The sequence below is a fragment of the Pieris brassicae genome, chromosome 9 (assembly GCF_905147105.1).
Source record: "Pieris brassicae chromosome 9, ilPieBrab1.1, whole genome shotgun sequence".
Classification (NCBI taxonomy): domain Eukaryota; kingdom Metazoa; phylum Arthropoda; class Insecta; order Lepidoptera; family Pieridae; genus Pieris; species Pieris brassicae.
The window spans coordinates 7,810,342-7,830,062 of NC_059673.1; the positions used below are offsets into that span (position 1 = coordinate 7,810,342).

Consider the following 19,721-nt stretch of genomic DNA (forward strand, 5'->3'; position numbering starts at 1 on the left):
TAACGGCATTAAAAAAATAAATCTTTCCCTGCGTCATTTAACATTAAAAAGTTTTATATTTTTACCGGGTTCTTGTTGATTTTTTTGCGCATTGTATTTGTAAAAAGAAATCACTTGTACTTTCTATAAAAGTCGTCGTAGTAGAATAGAGTGTATATACTTGGATAATTATCTAATCTCTTTTTCTCTTCTCTTCAAAATCTCTTTTGATCAATTGAATTGATTTTATTGGATTTTAAAATGCAACTCCTTTATCGGCGTTGTAAAAAAATTACCGTCACAATTTTCGGTTACGAGCCATCTTTTTCTTGACCCTACCACGGTAGATTCGAAGCCATTTATAACAAATATATACAATAACGATAACAATCATAGTAATGATTCTATTAAGGTAAAATGAAATAATTGTATTCATGTTTATGATAATAAAAGCCTTTTGTTAAACATTATCTTATTTAACCAATTTCTGTAAATTTGCATATAGTAGATAATTTTTCGAAAATAAGGTCATAAAGAAGTTTCACTTCTTACTTGCTACGATCACCAATGATATTTTTTTGGTAAGCTGCTAAAGTGTTGTTTGTTGCAGGAATTAGTTAATGACTACGGTTATTCTCTTTAGTAACATACTTTTTTACACAAACAATATCTTTATTATTAATAATAACTATACTGTTATTGCTTCGAAGATAACAGATATATAATAATTTATAACGATACAATATCAAATGTCAATCTCACAAAGTTTTATTTGTTTTTTGCTAGTAAAAAATCTTTCTATCCATACTGTTGTATATCTGGTTGTTTTTATTACAGCCTCCACACATATTGAGAAAAAGAGACGCAAGAGTACTTGAAGTAAAAGATACGACAAGATTAGTCAATTTTGTTTCTGTGAATAATGTGTGTTACTAGTTTGGTAAAAATACTATTACCATCACATATCCCTCAAGGTAGAAAAGATACCTCCGGAAAAGAGAAATGTGTATAAAACTTTCTGGGGACATATGGTTGGTAAAAACAAAAAACAGATCCACGTGAAAAGTTCACAAGTCGTTTAAACAAAAAAGGTCCATACTACATACTGATTTGCTAATTTTATTGTAATGGAATTAATATGAGTTTATTATTATATTATTTATAACTCAAAGTATGACAGACTAATAGAAAATTTATACGGAGGTGAATTAAAATATGGAAATATGTCGTCAATTAAAGTAAAAAGTCTTAATTGATTCCCTTGAAACTGGATTAAATCAAAGAAAAGTCCACTCGGCATCTGAATATCAATTACCATAAATTTAAGTTTTCCTATTAAAAGCTGTTGCACGTGGAAAATATTTGGCTCAAAAGCCTCTGTAAGACTGTAAGGAGATACGATATTAATTGTGTTCTGTGAATAATTTCAAAATAAAAAAATATTTTATTTTTTCTTTGTTATATTAAATTATTGTTTATCCATCGATATGGTTCGATATATGTAATGGTTTAATAGACTATAATTACGAAAATTTAGTTATACTATTATCTCAAGATGCGTCTCGTTTATTTTTAAGTGACACGACAGAGAAACCAAAGTATTTAATAGTTTAGATGTTTATATTAGGTTTATAATTAGATATGACAGCAGTAGTCACAACCCTAAGCCAAAACAAATAAAGGAATACTGTTCCTAAGTGAAGAATCGCAAAATAAATGAACATTTTTTATTGCATACTTTTGTTTTTGTTTCTCGAACTGAGATCCAAAGTGTTTGGAAAGACGTCGTAAAACAATGTTGAATTCGGTAAATACATTCAAAAATAGACTGTTTTGTGAACATTATTTATTTAATGTCAATTTTTGAGAATATGAAATTCTACAAATGCATTTATGCTATCTGTTGAGATTATGAAATGTGTGTGTTTAATTCAATTTTTAAACACAGATAAAGCTAAACTTGGATTGAGCTAACTGGTCACTGACGTGAAAGATTTGTTAATGAAGTAGTTTATACCAATAAAATACGATTAAAGGGCCGGCCGACAACACAAGGTGTGTTCATAACTCAGTGTTGGAGATGCTTCTGAGACCTATATGTAGTTACACATGTCACTAACCACACACTCACTCAACTGTTTTCAACACTTAAAACATTTTAAAAAACAAAATAATATTTATTTAAATATGTTATATCTATTTATATAAAATTCTCGTGTCACAATGTTTGTTCCCATACTCATCCGAAACGGCTCGACTGATTCTTATTATTCTGAATCTTTTGTACATATTTAGTAAGTCTGAGAATTGGCTACTACTTTATTTCAAACCCGTAAGTGATGATGGACCCCCACCCCAAATTTTATTTTTTAGACTATTTGTTTATGATACAGCAATCAACCCTTAATTGTGACCCCACTACGATCAACCCCTTATTTTTACTATAGTAGATTAATAGGTTATTATTATTGAACTAAAAAAAAATCCCTGGAAATAATATACATGGCAAAACGACGTTTGCCGGGTTAGCTAGTATATAATCTACTATAAATTTGTTATGGATGAGCTGGGTATTTTTTTATTATATTTTTATTTTCACACAGGTATTTTTTACTAAAAAGGGGTTCCGAAATTTTACACATTATAATAAATCGTAGTCAAATAAACACTTCAACTTAGATTCTTAAAGTGGCATAAGGAAACAAACAAGCCGGCATAGATAGTGTTTACTCGCTAATTCTTAAACACTATCGAACTACAGCATTGCAAATACTACACGAAAAGGGATTAGCCTTCAGCATCAGCAGACGAGCTGATCTGCCATAACCAAACAAAAATTAAAATAAACTTATTACAATTTAGTATTACATGCATGAAATAGTTGCTGATTAAGGATCAAAGTCCTCGAATGTCGAAAGTCCTTAAATTAAACAGTGCTTGAGTCTCCAATCGCGTCGAGGTCATTAAAACTTAGTGCACTCTGACCACAACCCTAATTGGTTCAAGGTTTTAGCAATATAACCCTACAATATACAGCAACTGAATTTTACACTATGAATAATAACGTTATTCTTATGTTTGATCACAATCAGATTTTTAGATGTACAGTGTAAACTCTATATAACGACACTGAAGAGACTGTGCATTTTATGGCGTTACAGAGATTTCGTTAAATGGACGGAAGAAAAACGTATAGATAATCTATGATAATATGTGTGACTCCCACACAGTCACAGTCAACAACAGTCTACACGTGCAAGCAATCTCAATTTGTAAACAAAAGAAGGAATTGATTAGAAAGTTCGTATGCAATGATGCCGACAGTCGAGTTTATTGCGGGCTAGGATAGTAAAGCGACGAAAGCACGTACACAGCTGCGCAGCTTTAACTAATTATAGCTGCTCAAAAAGTACTTTATTACTCAATTGTTGTCGTTATTCAGAGTGGGTGTAATTCTATGTAGGGTGTATCATTGTCGAAGACAAGCTGAACCAACCAAAGCCAATTCATTTCGACTCTTTAGGAAGTTTGTCGTTACATGGAGTTGGACTTATTTTTCTTTTAATGTAACGAAGTATAAATAAATAAATATAATCGAAGTGATTTCGGTCTACGACGTAGCATATTGCTACAAACTCGCGCCTACAAAGTGCCACGACCGTTGGTTGTTATCGGAACAAGGAGCTTTATGAAACTTTGCAAGTTTTAATTGCTGCCTGACTTAAACAATAAATAAACATTAAATATCAAACTCAAAATATCTTTATTCATATAGGTAAACAAGTACACTTATGAACGTCAAAAAGATGTTAAAATAATTGTAAATTTATATTGACTACCAGTTCGCAAGTCAAGGGCGTAAATCGGGCAAGAAGCACGAATTGGTTAACCTCAAAATCATTATGTGGATCCAGCTGCCCACTGCAGTTTTTCCGAACCAATCCGACTTTGAGTCCTTCAAGAAAAGAGTGTATCAATTCTTAAAAGGCTGGAAACGGTATCGAGTGCCCATGGGTGGTATCACTTAACATCAGGCGAACCTCCCCGTTTGCTCCTGTTCTTAAAAAAACTTTTAACCCAACCTGTAAAGAGGAATAGTGATCGTGTTTAAGCTGTATATAAATAGAGTTTAAGTTATAACCACGAAAAGTAAAGTAATTTTTAAATGTATAACTAAAACAATGTTGCAGACGTGCTGATAAAATCGATGCAGGGTTGTCACGTTCGCGAGATAATAAAAAGATAGTCAAGATGTTTTTTTTTGCCTATTCGTTACCATGTCGCCTCGATACTGGAAAAATAGATATTCCTTTGACCTTTTATTTATTGCATGAAACCGTTCTTTAAGTCGTATTTGAAAAATTGTAGACGCTGTTGTATCTCTCGCATAATTTAGAACATATTAAAGAATTCGTTAATTGAATTTTTTTTTTTTTTAAACTAGGTACGCTCACTTTTTTTTTTCAATAAAACCAGTTTTATGAAATAACACTTCAGGGTTAAAATATCTATATGAATATTGTATTCGTATGACGTATAATCGGACGTACAAATACCTCGTCTATAAAATGCTAAAACCAAACAAAGCCGTTTATGTCAGGTACCTTTATTATTCTATTATCCTTGTATCCGTGTGCCCTATAGCAAAAGTCTCGTCTAAATCCCTAAATTTCTATCTACACTGTGCCACTATGTGCCTCCCGTGGTCCATTTACCTTGTCCATCCACGTTCTAAATTATCATCCTCTCTTAATTATATTTGAACCTTTGACACCAGCGTAATACTGTGTTTATCCACTTTTCTTTTTTTAATATTAGATAAAATAAAGAATGAAAAATAAGAATAACTGAAGTAAAAATAAAAAATAAACTTATTATGTTAGGTTCAAAGATGCAATAAGATTTCTTAGAAAGAAAACATCACTGGGCATAATTAAATCTTGCAAACAATTAAGGCGACGGAGTCAACTCAAAACAAAGAGTTGCAAGTGATACTTGTATGTTTAATTTATTCGAGAGACACGTCACTCGAGTCGGAGAAATTGCATTTCTGACTTGCCTTCTGACTTTTTGTGTATGGCGTTACAATATAAATGTATTGTAACAATGTCATATGTGTGTTATAAAATTATATATATTCATAGTTGGTCGTAAAAACTGATAGTCGTAAAAGCGTAACGTTGTTATGAAGTGCCTAATACTTTTACCCGCCGGGACCTTTGATTTTGGGCAATATAACCGTTATGTTATTCTAAACGATGTAGTCGTTAACGGTTTCGACTGTATAGGCATTGGGTATATTGTTTACGGGCTATTAGGTATAAAAGCGGCACTCAGTCTGTAGAATAAACTCCTCATTTACATATCTGTCATAAAACCTATATGGTCCTATGGGATACAGCTCTGGGGCTCAGCAAGAGGCTCTAATATCGAAATCCTACAGAGGCTACAAAACAAAACACTGCGAAATATGATCGCCGTAGTTGATACGAAATACTGAAATCCATAAATATTTGGGAATTACCACTGTCGATGAATTGAAAAACCAAACGAAGAATACAAAAGGAGACATCAGCAACACGTCAACCCTCTAGCTTCGGGCCTCTTGGAAACGGGGGTCTGCGTGTTTGGGCTGAGAAGGGCTAGACTTGCCGTAATTAGAGTTTGCGAGTTACGGAGGGAAAACAAATTATTGGATTTGCATCCCCTAAAGGCCTCATCGTTGTCATAAATTCTGATAAGCTAAAAGGCTGATTGCAGATGGTTAAATTTTTTATTGATTTTGTTTATTGATTAAATTGATTTAATTAACCGATGGGACAGATATTGCTCCGAGTCGATGTCATAATTAATTTCGTGTCATATTTAAGTTTTACAAGGAAAGTAATCAAATCTTATTAGTTATAGTTACAACATATTTACCAAACCATTATTATTTTTAAGGTGGTAAGAAGGGCTTTTCAGACATAAGAAAACCATCTTAAAATGACATATTCCGATTAAGGCTGCTTGTACCCCGTGAGCCTAATCATTAATATTTATTGTAGCGTTATTAAACGTCCCAAGACAGTTCTCAATCATACTTGACTTTTATTATCAAAACCACTCAGGATCAGGTGATCTTAGCAAACCTTTAAGTTATTTATGAAGCCACACCCGCCTGTCCAAACTTCGCTGTGTTAAAATTTTCAATTGCCATCAATTTAATAATTTTGAAAGCGTTGTCTGCTTCCATCTATCGAAAGATAAATAAGATGCCAGCGTTTCATATTTCTGAAACTTTATGTACTTAAATTTGGTGTTAAGAAATTTAATAAAATATAATAAGTTTTACAATTTTATAAAGAAATAGCATATATTTTGACACTAAGGTAGAGCGTGTTGCGCTTCACTTATTTTGTCTAACACAGGAAGAAGTGTGAACAGGAAGGTCTCAGATCACAGCTCTGCGTCAGTGCCGCTTTTAGAAGTTACAGGGTAAAGAATCTGTAAGAAAATACTCAACTTGATATATTGTCTGGTGTCTGGTGATACAGGGCCATATGTATTATAATACGTACTGTATTTCGACATGACTTTCAATAAAACCTGAAAAATTTAACTCGGTTATTCTAAATAAAATTTATGACGCGTGCGGATTGCGATTCGAAATAATATCAATAAATATGTTACATATATCCAATAATAGTATTTAGACCAAACGAACTCAATAAATTTATATGTACTGCTATAATTTTTTTATTGATTGCCCATATTGTTTTAAATTGTTTTATCGATAACCGACTGCATACTATGAATTAATAATTTTTGTTTTCGGTGTGATATAAGCGCTAGTAGTTAAACTAGGCGGGCTTGGCGTCTCCCGCCAGGTCGAGGCCAAAAAAATAAATCAATTTACCATCTTTTTTAGGTCTGAACCTCAGATTTCTGCATCTGTTTCATGATCATTTTTGAATCTAATTGGCAAGTAGGTGAACAGCCTTCTATGCCTGATACACACTGTCAACTATTTGGGTCGTTCGAGCGAATGAAAATGCGCAGATAGTAAGAAAGTACGACTTCAGGGATGAAAGTCGCACGCTGAAGCCTCTAAGCTCAAAGCTGAAGGTCAACACTGCTTGTTGGGTCCGGGCGACAACTACTCCGGAAATGTTCTTATGATATTTATTCTCTTTTGGGCAATTCATCTTACTAAGATATTTGACTCTGGCAGAATTTTTACAGCTGCGATCTTAGCTCGAGGAGTATTCTAGAAGGACGATGTTGCGCTAAGGGAGGATACTCGAATGGTCTAACCACTCACTGGCCCTAGTGGCTAGAACGACAAGTTGTATCAGCGGTTGGAATCATGTTTAAGCCTAAGACGTGAGGTCGCGCTACAATATGTATATTGTTAATAATATTGATTTTTTTATTATAAAAACGTTCCTTACTATTGAATAAAAATAATAACGTGTTAATCTGTAATATGTCTATTCCTATAGAATGTTTGGGAAAACCAAACTGTGTATAAACATAGTCCATAAAATGAATAGCTGAAGTTTTTCAGCTATACTTTTCAGACCAGCGCAGCAATCTCCGATCTCCTTCCAATCTCGATAGGAATCGGTTTTTACACTCAATATTGATTAAGTTATCTTCATAGTGCGTAAACTTGTACGTGGTAATAAAAGCTCGTAGATCGTTATTGAGAGTTACCGAATAACGACGCTGTTCTCGTTCAGAATATGGTTTTTACGTGAAAACGAAAATGAATAATATAGGTTACGTGGAATCAGCACTCAATTAGGGAACGCCAATTATTGAGTCCGTCGATATCGTTAAACAGAATAAAATTTTAATTTTATTCATTCCAATTTTAGAATCCATCCATTCAGCTTTTTAGCGCATACCTCTTACCTATACTATGATAATCGTGAATCAACAAGCATGGTTTTTTTTTTAATTCAGGATATCAGTGATGGCCAAGTGGCTTCAGCATTCAGCTCTCATCCCTAATATCGTCGTAGGTTCGATCCCCGCCTGTGCTCCAATGGATTTTCTTTCTATGTGCGCATTTAACATTAGCTCGAACGGTGAAGGAAAACACCGTGAGGACTACTTGCCTATGAGATGGATAAATGATCATAAAACAGATAGAGAAATCTGAGGTCCAAGCCTTAAAAGACCTATTTAATAATTTTAGTTATAGGCTGACACTAATGGCTATTATTTCTACATGCGCAATATAACTTGCTCGTACGGTGTGAACTAAACAATAACAACGGGTGTCAGGCACATGAGACGGCCTACAAACACTTCAAAGAAAGGAGAAATCTGAGGCCAAGGTCCAGTGGATTATTGTTTCTAAAAATATAGATGATTCCAATTAGTAACGAAGTTTCTGTTTCTAGCCCAACAATTTAACGAATGCTGAATATCGGAAACAGTTAAAAATAAAAATATTTAAGCTTGTTTCAATTTCCGTTCGGAATTAGTTGTTCTGTATGAAATGGATTCGAGGGATTAATTAATGTGAATGTGATCTGATAGTGAAGGTTTCATTTTTAAAACGATATTCATTCAACAGATATTAAATAGTTTTTAATCTAGCTTTGGTTAAAAGAAGGCCTTATGCAAGGGAGTAATTATCGGCGGTAGTCTTTACCTGGAAAAGGGTTTCTCATACTAACAATTGAATATAATATATAAACTTTTTTATTAAAATTTTATGATTTCATAGTCTGTGCACATAACATAGACTATCGTATTTAAAAAACACATTACAATTTTTCTGTGCCATAATATTACCATTATTGTTTCGTAATTATGAATCCCCTTTATATAAGATTTATTTAAACATAATATTAGAATATCGAAACAAGCTAGACATTTTTTAATTTATTCGTAATGGTAGTGTAAAACTGGCATAAAGTTAAAACTATTGCCATTATATAAAAAATAGTAGTGTAAAAAATAGAATAAACTCAAACATTTGATCTTCAAGACATGTATTGGATACCTGCTTTAATTTAAAGTTCATAGAAAATTCTGCCAACTGCAGAAAGTTACCGTAGAACAGTTTTTATTCCCCACAACCTTTTAATTAAATTAATGAGAAATCCCGAATTCACAGATTTATGTCAAATACGCTGCCCTCAAAAAGTGGCCTACATTTTTAATTAGCTGACTACAAAACATTTTAATTATTTAATTAAACGCAAACAAGAGATATAAATTATAAACAATTGTGACAGCACTCGCAAGTTAATAAAATATTATTTTAATACATTTCATTATTTTTGTTTATATGGTTACGTCACGTTATGTTTTTAGTGTTATCTTTACACATCGTGTGTGGCTGTGGAGCTTGGTGGCTTTTGATGAAATTTTTGTCTGTGTTCAAGTGAATTCGAGAATGGTTTAGATTTACAATTAGATGGTTTTTTTTATTAAAATGTGTGTACAATGCGTTATAATATTTTTATAGAGCAGGGGATGAACGGGCAGGAGGCCGAGGCACTCTCAACGCAGAGAACTCAGGAGTGCGTTGCCGGCCTTATATTACACTATTTCAACCAAAGTCCTCAAGCTTAAAAATGATTTGTTCAAGCTGTTAAACCGAGACATTCAAAAAAGTTTCACGATAGTAACTAGCGTTTGGCCCCGGCTTAAAAATTATTTTATTAAATATGTTAAAGGTATATAGTTATAGTATCTATGACTATTAAACATATTGATGTTGTAAATAGTTCCACGATATTGGGTCTAATATATATACTTGATAATGGTTTAAAGCTACTAATGCCGAAATAATTTCTAAAATCGGTCCATTAGTTTTGAAGCCAATGTAAATAAGGAAATAATCAAACTCATTATGATATGAGTATATATTATATATAAAATTCTCGAGTCGCAATGTTCGTTCCCATACTCCTCCGAACCTGCTGGACCAATTCTTATGAAATTTTTATGCATATTCAGTAAGTTTGGGAATTGGCTACTATATATATCTCAAACCAAGTGATAAGGGGTGTCAACCCCAAAAAAAAATTTATATTTTTTGGACAACATTTTTTATTTTTATTTTTTCTAAAACAACATACAAAAATAAATACTACCCTTAATTTTCACCCCTCTAAGATCAACCCCTATATTTTATATGTTAATTAGAAAATGATGACTTGAACTCTGAGGTTTATATAGATAAATATTCACAGAAAAACCTAATAAATTTTTATTCCGGAAAACCGAACAGTCTTTGGGGTAGCATAGCAAAATGATCCATGTTGGTATGTACTAAAAAGATAGGCTAAGTAAAATCACAGGAGAAACAAAGTTCGCGGGGGCAGCTAGTATTTCTATACTGTTGACTACTAAACACCCAAACATACTTAATACTACCGTTAAAATGTAGTTAAAATTATTTGATGACACATTAACTAGCAAAATATTTTTTGAATATTAAAATTACCAAAACAATTCATACATATATTATGAATAATTTCAAAAGCGCAATTAACGGAAACTACGTCAACAGTAATCTGATTGAAACGAAATAACGAGTCAATAAACACAAACATTAATGAGTTTAATTATTCTTACAGCGGCTTCCGCTCTCCATGAGTGAATTTCCATTTTTTAAAATGTTCATGTTTTTATAAACAACACAATTCGCAATTGTTATATAACCAAAAACAAGCAGGTTTTGTGCCTATATAAAGAGTAATTGCCACTCATGGACACATGCAACGCTAAAAGACTTGCCGTGTTACGGCAAAATACCAAACAACTCGACTTGGTTAGTCTTGATAGATTAAATTAAAATTTTTTGGGTCTGTAAATACATTTTAGCCAAAGGGATAATTAATTAAATCGTTGGAAATGGCAGCCGTTGTTATTATGGGCAAAGTTACGGAATTTACAATTCCTTATTAAAATCTATTATTTTCAGCTATACGCCCGATTCAATTTAGTATTCATTTTCGTATAATGCTTATGTATTTTTATCACAGAAATATTAAAAAAGGAATGTTTCCGCCCGGGATCGAACCGGGGGCCTTCTGCGTGTTAGGCAGATGTGATAACCGCTACACCACGGAAACTTTTCTCTATTGTATAAAATAACACTATGTATCTTCGAGGTGTTCAGTTTAAACTCACTTGTCAATTTTCAGGTCTTACTCGGGCCGAAGTCTTAATTTTACAAATACATTTACAGTTATTATAATAAAACCAAAATATTCTTCCACGTAGATAAAAGACAGCTTGTTTAGGACGGGAGATATTTAAATTTAAAAAATCTTTCAAAAATGTAACCCTAGACTCGACCAATCTTTTAAACATCAATATTTTATAATTAGGTCTTAATGGTAGGTGTATATATTTTAAGTATAAAGTGTATTGAATATCAAAAACAAAATCTGAAATCGACAAATTATTAATTATTTAATTAAAAGTAATTTAACAATAAAATTGTTATCATAGAATCATCTGTCGAAACAATTACATAATTCAGTAAAAATGCAGCAAATGACAATGACAAATGCAATGTTTCATTAAATTAGTTTAAAATGCCTTTTCTTGCATTAAAACGACCGAAGTTCCTTCAAGAAAAGAGCGTACCAATTCTTAAGAGGCCGGCAACGCACTCTTGAGCCCTCTGGCATTGAGAGTGTCCATGGGCGGCGGTATCACTTAAGATCAGGTGAGCCCCCTGCCCGTTCGATAAAAATATAATGGCTTATTTATAAGCTCATGTTTTAAACAATTAAAGCCAATTGTTACAAAGTGTTGCATTTATCTAAAGTGTTTACATATCTGAACATGCATACAAAAAACCGCCGCCACCAAACTTAATTCAGTTATATAATACAATTCCACTATTTAATTACAATTTTTACGATGAAAAGCTTTTATCCAAGTTTAAAATTTGTTCGGTTTTCAAATAATGTTATCGGAAATATACGGATGTCATTCAAATCATTAGTTTGCAATTTCTTCATACATATGGTTTGGAAACTAAATCCATCCGAACTATTCGGATCCGAAGTGCTTTGGCATTAGGCTTTAATACGAAGTTCGTATTTCTTTCGTTTCGGTCCGAAACTTCGGCGTTCGATTTTCGTAATTTACGTTTGTATTTACCTATTTATGTTTTGTTTTTATGTAACGGGAGCTAAACGTGGAGGACGCTTACATGATGTTAAGTGATACCCATGGACACTCATGGTAAGAAAGGCTCGAAAGTGCGTTGCCGACCTTTTAAGAATTGGTACACTCTTATTTCGAAGGACCCAAAGTCAAATTGATTCAGAAATACTTCAGTGGGATCCACATAGTGGTGGTACCCGGCAAAAACTATCTTTTAAGAAACGGAACGGAACGACGGACAGCGAAGTGTTTGCGGTTAGTCTACGATACATAGATTTATTATAAATACTAATAAGTTAACTTGTAAGTATTATTACGCAAAACATTTTTTTTGTATTTACATATAAACCACATTCAATTGTAGAATTGGACCGTACCGAAATTTAGTACTATTATGATCTACGTGTAATCCATATCTTAACATGTTTTGATATTTCAATCAAAATTATTGAGAACGAATGCTATTTATATTACCAATTTATACCGAGCATAAAATCTTTCCTAATCTCCTCAAATTACTTTCCCGAATTCTTAGCATCTGCAAGACGCCATAAATTTTTAATTTTCCCCTTCAGTGATTTTTATCGAAGTATCCTTCGGATCCTTTAAGATTACATTTATATATTTAAATGATTATATGGTTGGGGGTGTAGGAGTATTATGTATATTTATGGGCTGGTCTTAATATTGGTACCGTGATGTTACGTAGATTAATCAAGTGTCCAACAGATTTTTTTTATAATTTCAATCATATCACAATTTAAGTTTACAAATAGTTTAAATAATTAGTCAATTTAATAAAAATATATATATGTGGAAAAGATACTGAATAGTGAATATAGTCACGTATCAAGTTTATATTTGAAAAGAGCACCCATCTTCATCAGTTTAAATGATAATATTTAACGTACGACCTCCGGTAAACCAAATTCATTATTATGTATTGCGCCAAACCCTGGGCCTTCACATTTACCTACGGGAACTTAAGGATTTAATATAATGGTAATCAAACAGCAATTGGCACTTAAAACTATAAGCTATTAAAAAGCTTTACCTTACTTACTTAGACTGAATTAGATGTTTACATTATTCGCATTTCCAACCTCTTAGGCAGCTATAGAGGTTTTCTTTAGCTTTACTGTTAGCCCTGGGGGTCGATTACTATCATTATATTTTTTATCTGCTGTTGTACAATATATGGACCGCACATCTATAGCTTGACCATCTGCTTAGAATACCCTCAATATTTGATCTTACTTCTTCATGTGTTGTTTTATGTTTGAATAAGATGACTGTACTGGTCACCAATTATGTTTTATGTATTCAGTATAAATACAATAAAATAGGTGGTTTATATAAATGAAAATCTAGACCGTTTGTGAGCATTCCATATTGTCAATCAGCTGGTTTATTGGTTTATCTTTTTTATACGTAGATTTGTTTATATTATTGTATAATTAAATAATCTTCATTAAAATGTATATTATCTTTTTGGACATAGTAAATTCTGCGTTCTTTGTATCCCTTTTTTAACAAACGCCTTTCTCGGATCCTTCAATTTCTCTTTTATATGTCGCTGTTTCCTTGATTTCATCTATCTTTCTAAATTCGTTTGTTTTTGATTCTTGGATACTACTTTAATAATACTTAGATGTTCAAATTTTTTATTTACTACCGCGACTACCATCCCTGTTTACATACATCAGAGACATCATACAGTTTGCAGACATCTGTACTACTGTAGTTATATGTTCTGGTTCATGTTTAAGCGTACTCAAGTTTAAGATATATACTAGTAAAAAGTCCTCACTTGGGATGATAATAGCATCAGAATTCCCATACAGTTTAAACGGTTATCTGCAATCCTGAAATTAAATTAAGTGAGCTCGCCAGTGTCTCGGTGGACCGGCGTTTGTTTCAAATGCGATTTAAACACCAGTTTGAGACGTGCACTTATTCACTAATTCAATTGATTTATTTAATTCATTTAAGGTTTTTTATATAATAATTCAGTCTCATTCAACATAAAGTTGTTTGAGACACGGCTGTCTCATCCTTGGGATTGATTTGCTCCAGTTCAAACAATTTGTATGACGCAATACTTGGAGATTAAAAAGAGAGGCGGAGAGTTTCTTGCCAGTTCTTCTTACTCGCTCTACGCCCTTGACTGCGAACCGGTAGTAAATGTAAATTTACAATTAGATTAACTTCTTTTTGACGTTAATAAGTGTCCTTGTTTACCTATATGAATAAAGATATTTTGAGTTTGAGTTCATCTGTCTCTTTTCATCACAATAGATACAATTTGGGAGCAAGAGACAAAAGAATTTAGTTAAAATTCATCATCGCTACAACCCATCAAACCTTGACCTAGTTGAGCAAGAACTTCTAGCCGGTACTGTTGTGTGTGCGTTTTTTGCTTCTTTAGTCGAAACTGTTTGCTTTAGCAATCAGTTACCCGGCTTCAATCCTAACTCAGGGTTAGGTACATACTTGACTTTTTATTAGAAATTCCTAATACATATTTTCCCCTGGAATTTAAATCCGACGCCTCGTGATCTGCAGCCAAAAATCAGTCGATACAATTGGCGGAACTGACAGTTGCAAGGTTATTGTAATCCTTGTTTTAATTTTCTAATTACTATATCTAAGCGGCTTGATCCCTTGGCGTTGCGAAGAGATGTTCTCTGCAACTTCTACCGCATTTACCACGGAGTTGTTAAGAATGCAGACCTGCAGCTGAGTTTCATCATGGATCTAATAAATACCGCCCGTATCATATTGACGGCCGTCGTTCCACTGGGCATTTCTTAAGGCAATTTTTGTCGGCCACCACTGTGAAACCACTAAAATATTTCCGAACCCATTCGATCCTTAAAGCGTACCAATTCCTAAAAGGTCGGCAATGCACTCGCGAGTCCATAGGCGGCTTTATCTCTTAACATCAGATGAGCCTCCTGCCCGTTTCCCTCCGTTAAATATATAATTATATATCGAGATAGAATTTACAAACAAGGGAGGTCGAAAGCTAGTTAGGTGTAAAGTAATTTCGTGTTGCGCTTTTGAACGACTATGTAAACTTCTGAGCGACAATTAACCAGTATAAGTTTTAACTATGCCACCCAGTTTGCGTTTGATATTTATGGCATTTTAATTAACTTGTCATTCCACGGATTTAGAATGAAATTTTATTAGCATAAGAGGACATTTTTTTATTAAAAATAAATAATAATCATTTATTTATGACAAATAGTTTGTGACAAAATTCTAGTATAGTCTATCGCTAGCCCCCACACTAGGGAAGTGTGTGTGACTACATAACAATTATACCGTCGTATATGGTAACAATGTTCTAAACAGTAGTTTTTCAACTGATCAATCACAAGTCTTATAAGACATTAAAAATGTGTGAATATGTGAGTGGTGAATGGGTATACCCATAGGTATATAGGTACATATGGGTATATATATATATACGTATATGAGCATTTATTTGAGAGTGTCGCTGAAAGTTGTTATAATTGTGCGTTGTATATGTGCCTTATATGTGCCTATGTTATAATAATAATAGCCTTTTAATAGGATACTTTTACACTTAAACACATATATAATTATTATCGCATTATTTTTAGGTATCTGTGTGCCCTTTTTTAGCAAAGGCCTCCCCTCCTGTGTGCTGTTTCCATCATCCAGACTGGATCTAACTTCTAAGTTGTCTTCCTCTTTTTAAGAGAGAAAGAGGTTTAGTACTTTTTGATTCCAATTTTCTGTTCCTCTTGTCATGTGCCTCGCTTATTTTCACTTAGATTTATTTATTTTTGTATTGTTAGCCCACGTTGCTTTGTAAGAATTCAATGGCAAGTAGTTGTTGAGTTTATTCGTTACAAATACATAAAATTCCTCTTTATAAGTTTAGATATGTGATTTTATAACATCTCCAAATAGCTATTTGTTTTTAATTTAAGCGTCAGATATGTTTATAATCATATAAAGAAGAATATGGTGGTTTCTATACCCTGCTTTTTATTATTTAAGAACTAATTTTATCGTAGGATTAGTTTGTCTATAATTAAGGATATCTTAGTACAAACTGCACGTAAATAGTGTGATTTGCCGGTAACGATTAATGGTGTGTGTTTTAAGTTAAGACACGTATTCGTAAAAATGTTTTTTTTTTATATCTATTTGTGTAATAAACTTCCTGGCCCTATGATGACATCTCTGACAAAATATATAAAAACAGAAATGGTATAAAACTGAATAAATGACATCCAAAATATATTTTCACCTCCGCAACCACTACAATAACGAGCCTGCAATAAAACTTCATGCAAAGCAATATTTTGTTTGAGTGGCAACATCACAAATGAAATGGAATAAACAAAATAAATAATAAGAGTTTAATATTTCATCGCAATTGGAAAATGGCGCCGACTGTTTTATGAAAAGATAAAACTTTTGCTATCGACTGTATAAACAGATGGCGGTAAATGTCGATAAAGCGGTACCACAGAACGGTCGGCAAAGTGATCTTAGGAGGGGCAATCTTAAGTTGTCTTTAGACGTGAGCTGTTAAACATTGAAATAAACCTAGTGAAGTTATTTATATATATATATATATATATATATATATGTATCCGCTGGGATTCAGAGAAAACAATTTAAGTAATACTTTACTTGCTTACAAATTCTTTAAAGAAAACAACTACTGTACGGATGAATTTCGAAATTAATAAATATTTATACGCTATAAATTCTATTTGCTAGCTTTGTTGGTGATTCTACATTTTAAACTTTAGTTCAGGTCTTCAACACGAAACAGGGTATGAAGCTTGCAGCTTGATTGTGTGAAATATCACTTTTTGCGAGTTCAAATTACAATTTCCTTCTACCACGTTGGATGCACACAAAGGGCCGGCCATAACAAGCTTAATTGCTCTGAGGCCCCGACTTTTATTATCAAGAATAAACTCGATAAATATATTTTCGAATCATATTATCATCTTGTCTGAAATGTATGTCCTATATGAAAAAAAGTAGGAACGAGATGCACGTCGCATGTTTCTTTACTGCCATTTTATGGTAATTAATTGAATAATTGCACACCCTTATGCTTAATAGACTTCAAATAATTTGTACGCGGCTTCGGCAAGGTAAGCAAACTCGCTCGACGAGTATTGCGTGTAGTGGTGTGTTTGATTTTTTTTTATAATAAAACAAATATATAAATGTGCAGCCATCTTGGGTTTATGTAACCCAAGTTCCTAATTACTTTATATAACACATCTACACGATTTTAAGTGTTTTTGTTTCTCTCAATTTATGCGGATTAAATTACGGGGTACAAGAATTATAAAGGATTATGGTTCCAATAAACGCCAGCAAAGGAGCCTCTGATGTCTGAATCTAGCCCTGTCTCTGGCGCATTCTAGCGGAGCTGAGTAATTGAATCAGCGTACATGCTAGTTGGTGAGCGTTGAAATACTAAATTTTTGCCTTGAGATTTTTGACTCAATTCACACTTTAAATTTTTATCTAGACTCACTTCTGGTTCAGCGTTTTTTTAAATTATAACACGTTTTTAATCTATGATTTTATTTGTTTATACCATTTAAGGTTATGCCTGTTGCTTTACATCCTTAATTGGAGACATATATTAGCTGTACTACTGCATATGTATATGTCTCCAATTAAGGATATCATGTCTCTATATAGAGTTAACATGAAGAAAGTGTTTTTAGAAAGTTGTCATAAAAAAATCAATAAATAAACAACTGTGAAACGGTTGAAAAAAATCTAAACAAAATATTAACCTTTTTAAAAATTTCTTTATCCTTGCTAGTGTCGGAATAACTTAAAAATATTTTAAAAGCAAACAGTGTCAGCTTGGGCGTAGTTTTAATATAAAAATGAATACGTAGTAAAAAGCGAGCTTTGTCTTGAAGCTTTCATAGTTTACGCTAGTCGCGACCATCAAAAACTCATTAAGAATAAAAACTTTGGAGAAGCCAGCCAGTAAACTCACTTGTTTGCTTTGATTTATTAATATGATATTACTTTATATACCTTTGCCAAGTAGTATTATTTACTTTGACTTCTTAACCGCTAAAGTATATAGCACATAATGTTTGGTAACAAGATAACTTTTATCGTTAAATGCCTATGTGCACTGACAACTTTTGTACATTAGTAGTGAAATCAATATACTGTTCAAAGCTTTAATCCACAAGAACATTGTATAAATATTGTCCGGTTAAAAATGAAGCGTAAAATTCTGCAAATCACTGATGACTTAAATAAGGACACATACGTTTACAAAGGGAATACTTCGTATCCAATATAGAGGAAAGGCAACAAAGAGTATTTTATCAAGAAAAGTCCTTGCGACGCGGTCTAGCCGTTCCCCGTAACGTGATTAGCGGCGATCGCCTGCGCCAATGGGCCGTGAAATCCGATAGAGCGCCCCGCAAAATATTTGTTTCAGTAGAAAACCTGCACTTTTCAAATATATTGGAAACTACGAACTTAAATTGTTAGTGACAATAGTCTATTCTTTGTGGCGTGTACTATAGTGAATCATTTAACAAATGCTGCCAAACAACTACTTTTCTTAAGTTATTGCAACTTTTTCTAGTAATGTATAATTATATTAATATATTATTTTTTGTTACAGGTATGTATTTGTTATAAATTAGCTGTTATAAATTAAATGTGGTATGCTGTAAGTACTCAACCTAATAATGTTATAAGTGTAAGTTCCTTGAGCTAATAAATTAATGGATTTTTTTTTGTAAAATTACTACATTTTAAATAACATTTAACTATGGTCGTAAGTGTCGAGTCATTTAAAAAATGAGTGGGATTACTCTTTACTTGTACGTCTGTACGTAGAACCACATACATAACTTCTTTCGTTTTACACTGTAACTATATCTTCTCTTTCATTCTTCCGAATGTCGTCGAGAAAACGACGACGCGTAGCAATTACTTTCGTAAAGTTAAAACTATTGCCATAATATTAAAAAAAATATTATATATATAACGGAACTTAGGAAATCAGCAAATCGATATATATATAATTTATATATAATCTATGATAAATAGCTGTCCTTCAAATAACATTTATAAACACTTGGGTCAGATAAGATACAATACACTGTATACTTTGTGTATTTAGACGGCCAACCTCTAAATTAAATTCACTTAACCTAAAGACAAATGGGTACGTCAGAGACAAACAAGCAGTATTGTTGACAATAAACCCGCATATAATCGCTTCCTTGGCAAACTGTTGAGACTATACCACATCTATGAATAAGCTGTCCTTTGTTTATAAACGTTTTCAAAGTGGTTTCATAAGTCTGCCAAAGAGTTGATTTACTAGGTCAAAATATTATAAAGACTATTAACTTTTCGAAAGATTTAATAATCTCTTACTTTAATTAATATTTCGCCAACACCAATATTAACTTACTAATTTTGGCAAATTAAACAATAAACCATCATGAGCTTAAGAGTGTTATTACATTTGGGTACGAAAAAAATTAAGTATAGGCTTTTAATTTTCCATCGTTTTCTTCTTCTTTTTTGACCAAAACCCCGTGTGTTAA

The 19,721-nt window shown here is 32.7% G+C and overlaps 1 protein-coding gene and 1 non-coding gene across 3 annotated transcripts in view; one reads left to right on the forward strand and one right to left on the reverse strand.

Moving 5' to 3' along the window:
• The window catches only part of LOC123714103 (syndecan), a 226,714-nt gene that overhangs the window by 164,544 nt on the left and 42,449 nt on the right, over positions 1–19,721 (forward strand). The gene's annotated exons all lie outside the window — the stretch shown is intronic.
• Positions 10,991–11,063, reverse strand: Trnav-aac. Its single transcript has one exon. It is a non-coding gene; the product is annotated as a tRNA-Val (tRNA).